Below are 6,000 nucleotides of genomic sequence, written 5' to 3'. Positions count from 1 at the left end.
CACTAAACTGATTTCCCAGTCCCCCAGCGGTTTGTGGCAGCAGTCTGGAAAGCACCGGCCGGCCGAGACACTAACGACAGGGCGTCAGGGGCCCTCGCCAGGGGGCAGGGAGGAAGGAAGGCTTCCTAGCTCTTGTTCCCACAGACGGGCTCCTCCTGCCCTTTGCCCCACCTGCCACCTGCCACTTGCCGGTAAATAGCAGTTTAACACCCCGAAGTGCCTTTCATGCAAGGACTCACTGGATTAGGAGGAGCCAGCGGGAGCCTAAAGCAGATTAAGGGGAGACAAAGGAAGCTTTGGGGTTTATCTTCAGCTTTCCTGTTTCCCAGAGCTCTGCTCTCTTCCTGTGCTCAGCCCCAAGCATCAAAGGGAGACCAAAGGGAGGGAGGGAGAGAAGGAAAAGGAGGGAACCCTGCCACCCCCTCACCTGCTGAGGCCAACCAACACTAGATGGTCACCTCCAGCCCTAGCCCCACTCATCCTAAGGTGAGCGTGGCCTTCCTGCCGGGGCTGAGACAACTTCTTTTTCTCCCTTCCTCTGTCCCTGCCCCAGCCCCTCCGTCCCTCCCTCCCTTCTCTCTCCCCTTCCTCTCTCCATCCCTTTCTCCCCTCCTCCATCCGACCGTCCAGTGTCCAGTCCTGGACACCTTGGGGAGGTTCCTTCCCTTCCCGGATCCCTGTGGGGCTGGGGCTGGAAGGCGCAGACGGGTCGGGCAAGCAGCCGCCCTGGTGGCCGGGCCTCAGCTTCAGCCAGAAGGTGGTGGCCCCAATGCAGAGCTGCCCTCTGTGCCTGGCTCAGCTTTCTTCGTCCTGGTGCTAATGGTTCGCACACCTCTGTGTCTCCTTTGGTTTTCAGGCCGCAACACTAAATGTGACCCCAACAGCCCTTGGGCTCCCTGTCTCACAAGGCCAGGCTGGGGGAAAGAGGAGCTCCCTGTCAAGAGTCTCCTCCTTTCACCCCCTCCCTGTCTGGGTGTTCTTCCGTCAGCTCTTACATCTGACGCTCATTGTCAACAGGTCCCACGTTGTGTACAGGCGCCGAAGGGACAGATGACTGGAAGGGCGGAGCCCATCCGGCCGACTTTCCCTCCTTCGCTGCATCTCTCTCGGGATTCTCTACATTTCGTGTTTGAAAAGGAGGGCCCTGGGCACTGTCCCTGGTCACAGTAGAAGCTTCGTTGACCCGGAAAGACACCAAGCTCTGTCGTCTCTGCAGCCCTGCTGCTGACTGGACGGCGGATCCCAGGAAGGGAACACGGGAGCCAAGGCCGGCAGGAGAGCGAGGCTGGGTGGGAAGACCTGCTCCGCGGGAGGCTGTGAGGGTTCTGGAAGGAGCCCACCAAACCGTGAGCTCCTCAGGAGGAACAATGAGGTCAGGTCTTGAGATTCTTAGTGTGGGAGGTAGAAAGGGGTGGGTTGGGGTGGGGGCGAGGTGGGCATTTCTCTGCCATTTTAGGCAAAGAAGAAGAGTTATTCACCCCCCCCCTCCCTAGCCTACATGTGTGCACAAGCACACACACACAAACGGGTAAAAAACAGTAATCCACCAGACTGGTAAACTAGCTGTGGAAAATTCAAAATGGTTTTGGGTAAAGTTTCAAGGAAAGGAGGAGTGTGGCTGCACAGCAGGCTTTCTCCAGAAGGATTCTGGGCCCGTTTACAATTGCCGTCCTTCAGCTTCTCCACAGAAACACCAAAATGGCATCTGGGTGGCGGCCACACTGGCGTGTCCACGCGGGTCACTGCCGTGCACACAGCAGCCCACCCAGGGGGTTTGTGTTTACTCTGCCGCACGCCACAATGGTCTGAGGAGGCTTTCAGCCAAAATAGGTACGGGGACATGCTAACACAGGATTACAGAGTTTGCTGAAGGACAGACATCAGAAAATGGCAGACTAGGAAGCTCTAAGCTTTCCTTTCTCCACAGAACATTAAAAAATAAAAAGAAATTTTTTGAACCACTTTTGTCTGAGTACTGGAAAACAGTCAAAGGTTTACAGCAACCAAGTGAATGCCCGATCAAGAAAATGCCATCTTCAAAGTGAAAATTTCTGTTGTGTTTTTACTTACCCTGGTCCCACCTTCTTCCCAGTGTGGTGGCTGTATCAGTCTTGAAGCAGCAGCAACCAGCCTCGTTTCCAGTTCCTTCCCTGGTGCTGAAAGAATCAGAGCAGATATTACTTGCAAATTGTTATGCACATCTCTTCTATACTGTTTGGGAGATACCTGAAGGACTGACTCACTAGTCTGTGTCACATAGCACAGAACACACACAGGTGGGAACACAGAGGGACAATGTTCATGAAAGCTGCAAGATGACTGCAGACTCACCGATGCCTGGGGTGAAAGATTATGAGTGGAGACATACAATAGACCACCTGAGGCCCAGACTGGAAGCTGGAGTGAGACTCTGAGAAATTGGGATATTCAAAAGCAGCTGTGTCTGCAGGGGAATTTACATGCTCAGGGACAACGTGTGCTCACAAAGTTCTGAGAGGACCTAGACTTTCACCTCATGCTGATCCCTGGGCTCTGAGCAAGCTTCACTGATTTGGAAGGAGTTCACAAAGACAGTCTGCAAAGACCAGGAGACCCCTTGGCCTTCAAGGAAATCTCTGTCCAAACATTAGCTGAACACAAAGTCAAGGAACAGAGACTTCAGCAATTACACATGACAAGGAATAGTCTTATAAAAAAAGTTTGGAAAAGTCTCAAACAAATGGACTGCTGCTACATGCTTCAACAATTTTTACAAAAACCAGCAACCCCTGGAGAAGGTAAAGATTCTGAATGTCAGAGTTACCACATTATAACAGTAAGATGCCCAATTCTCTCTCTCTCTCTCTCTCTCTCTCTCACACACACACACACACACACACACACACCCCACAATGTGTACAAACAAAGAGGAAAACATGGCTCATTCAAGTAAAAAAATATTAAACAGAAACCATTCCTGAGGAAGCCCAGACATCAGACTTACTACACAAAAAAGTTTAAAACGTGCTCAAATAACTAAAGGAAAACATAAGCAAAACCACTAAAGGAGATCAGGAAAATGATATATGAACAAAATGACAATATTAACAAAGAGATCAGAATTTTTGAAAGTACCAAACAGAAATTCTGGAGCTGAAAGTACAACAACTGAAATGAAAAATTCACTATAGGTGTTCAACAGCAATTTGATTTCAGCAGACAAAAGAAAGATGAGTGAACTTGAAAAAAGAACAAATGAAATTATCTCATCTGAGGAGTAGAAAGAAAAAAGAAGGAAGAAAAGTTAGCAGAGCCTAACAGACCTGTGGGGCACCATCAAGCAGAAAAACACACGTTATGGAATTCCCAGAAGGAGGAGAGAGAAAAGCAAAACAGATGATTGAAAGAAATAATGGTTGAAAATGGCCCACATTTGCTTCTACACATGAATTCACAAATTTAAGAAACTTGAACTCTAAGTAGAATAAAGTCTGAGACCCATACCAATACACATTATACTCAAATTGTCAAAAGACAAAAAAAAAGAAAAAAAAGAATCTTGAAAGTAGCAAGAGAGAAGGGACTCATAACATACAAGAGACGCCCCATACGATTATCAGCAGATTAATCATCAGAAACATTTGATGTCAGAAAGCAGTAAGAAGATTTTTAAAAAGAATAAAGCAATGGGACAGTAGTTTAAAGTACTGAAAGAAAAATAATTTGTCAACTGAGAGTTTTATACTCCAAAAACTGTCTTTCAAAAATATGCAAGAAATTAAGACATTCCCAGATAAACAAAAACTGAAGGAGCTCATTACTGGCCCTATAGGAAATGCTAACAGAAGTTCTTTAAGTTAAAATGAAAGAAAACTAGACAGTAACTCAAAGCCACATGAGGACAGTGCTGGGAAAGGCTCCTTCATTTCCAGCGACTGCCTTCCCTTTGGCAGGGAGGTGAGAAGCCTGGGTGGTGGCAACGAGGGCAGGGCTGGGTCTCTCCAGCCCCCCAGGGCTCATCTCACAGCAGGAACTCGGCCCTGACAGTCCACATCTTCTGGGCCTGAGAGCAGGTGGAAGGCATTTCACTGCAGGGTCAACAGCACACCTGCTGTCACTCCAGCAGGTCCAGCTGATCTCTGACACATGTAAAGCAAGGTGTGAAGATAAAAATAAAAGCTTTGGAAGCTGCGTTTAAACAGGAAGCCAGTCCTACCTGCCAGCACATCCCCACACAGGCACCTCAGAGATAGTGCGGGTTTGGTCCACACCGTCCAAGAAAGCAAACATCGCAATAAAGCAAGTCACACCAATTTTTTGATTCCCGGTGTATGTAAAAGTTGTATCTATACCAGACTGCAGTCTATTAAGTGTGCAATAGCACTGTCTAAAAACAAAACGTAAATCCCTTAATTAAAAACCACTTAATTGCTAAAAAATGGTAGCGATCATCTGAGCCTTCAGTGAGTTGCAATCTTTTTGCTGGTGCGGAGTCTTGTCTTGACGGTGATGGCTGCTGACTGATCAGTGTGGTGGTTCCTGAAGGGCGGGCGGCTGAGGTAGTTTCTTAAAACAGGACAACAATGAGGCCAGGTGTGGTGGCTCATGCCTGCAGTCCTACCTAGCACTGTGGGAGGCCAAGGCAGGAGGATCACTTGAGGCCAGGAGCTTGAGAGCAGCTGGGCAAAACAGTGAGATCTTGCCTCTTCCAAAAATAAAAAAAAAAAATTGTCTGTGCATGGCGGGGCACACCTGTAGTCTCAGCTACTTGGGAGGATCGCTTGAGTCCAGGAGTTCGAGGCTGCAATGAGCTATGATCACCCCACTGTTCTCCAGCCTGGGTGACAGGGCAAAACCCTGTCAATCAATTAATCAATCAAGGAAGGAAGTTTGCCACATTAACTCTTTCTTTCACAAAAAAAAATTCTCTGTAGCATATGACACTGTGGGTAACAGTAGAACTTCTTTCAAAGTTAGAGTCAGTTCTCTCAAACTCTCCTGCTGCTTTATCAACTAAGTTTCTGTAATATTCTAAATCCTTTGTTGTCATTTCAACAGTGCTCACAGCATCTTCACCAGGAGTAGATTCCATCTGAAGAAACACTTTCTTTGCTCACCCATAAGAAGCAGCTCCTCATCCGTTCAAGTTTGGCCATGAGATCGCAGCAACGCAGTCCCATCTTCAGGCTCCACTGCTAATCCTAGTGCTCCTGCTATTTTTGCCACATCTGCAGTTATTTTCTCCTCTGAAGTCTTAAATCCCTCAAACTCATCCACGAGAGTTGGAATCACCTTTTTCCAACCTCCTTTTAATGTTGGTATTTTGATCTTCTCTCATGAATGGCATCTAGAATAGTGAATCCTTTCCAGAAGGTTTTCAATTAACTTTGCTCAGATCCACCACAGGAATCACTACCTATGACAGCTGTGGCCTTACAGAATATATTTCTTAAATAATAAGACTTGAAAGTCGAAATTACTCCTTGATCCACCGGCTGCAGGGCGGACGTTGTGTTGGCATGAAAACAACATCAATTTCCTGGTACATCTCCATGAGGGCTCTCGGCTGACTGGCTGCATTGTCAATGAACAGTGACATTTTGAAAGGAATCTCTTTTTCTGAGCAGTAAATCTCAACATTGGGCTTACAATATTCACTGAAACACGCTGTAAACAGATGTGCTGTCACTGCTGTTTCGCCGACAGAGCACAGGCAGAGCCGAGTCGGCCTAAGTCTTAGGGCCCTGCGGCTTTCACAGTGGCAAATAGCACCGGCTTCAGCTTAAAGTCGCCAGCGGCATTGGCCCTGACAGAAGAGTCACCTGACCTGTGAGGCTTTGAAGCCGGACATTGACTGCTCCCGTCCAGCTGTGAAAGTCCTGGATGGCACCTGCTCCCGACAGGAGGCTGTTTCATTCACATTAAAAATCTGCGTTGAGCGTGGCCGGCAGGTACCTTGGTGAGATCGTCTGGACAACTTGCCGCAGCTTCTGCACCAGCACCGGCTGCTTCCCCGTGAGT

This window comes from Lemur catta, chromosome 26 (assembly GCF_020740605.2).
Source record: "Lemur catta isolate mLemCat1 chromosome 26, mLemCat1.pri, whole genome shotgun sequence".
In the NCBI taxonomy this organism is placed as follows: domain Eukaryota; kingdom Metazoa; phylum Chordata; class Mammalia; order Primates; family Lemuridae; genus Lemur; species Lemur catta.
Note: the sequence above shows the minus strand (reverse complement) of the source record.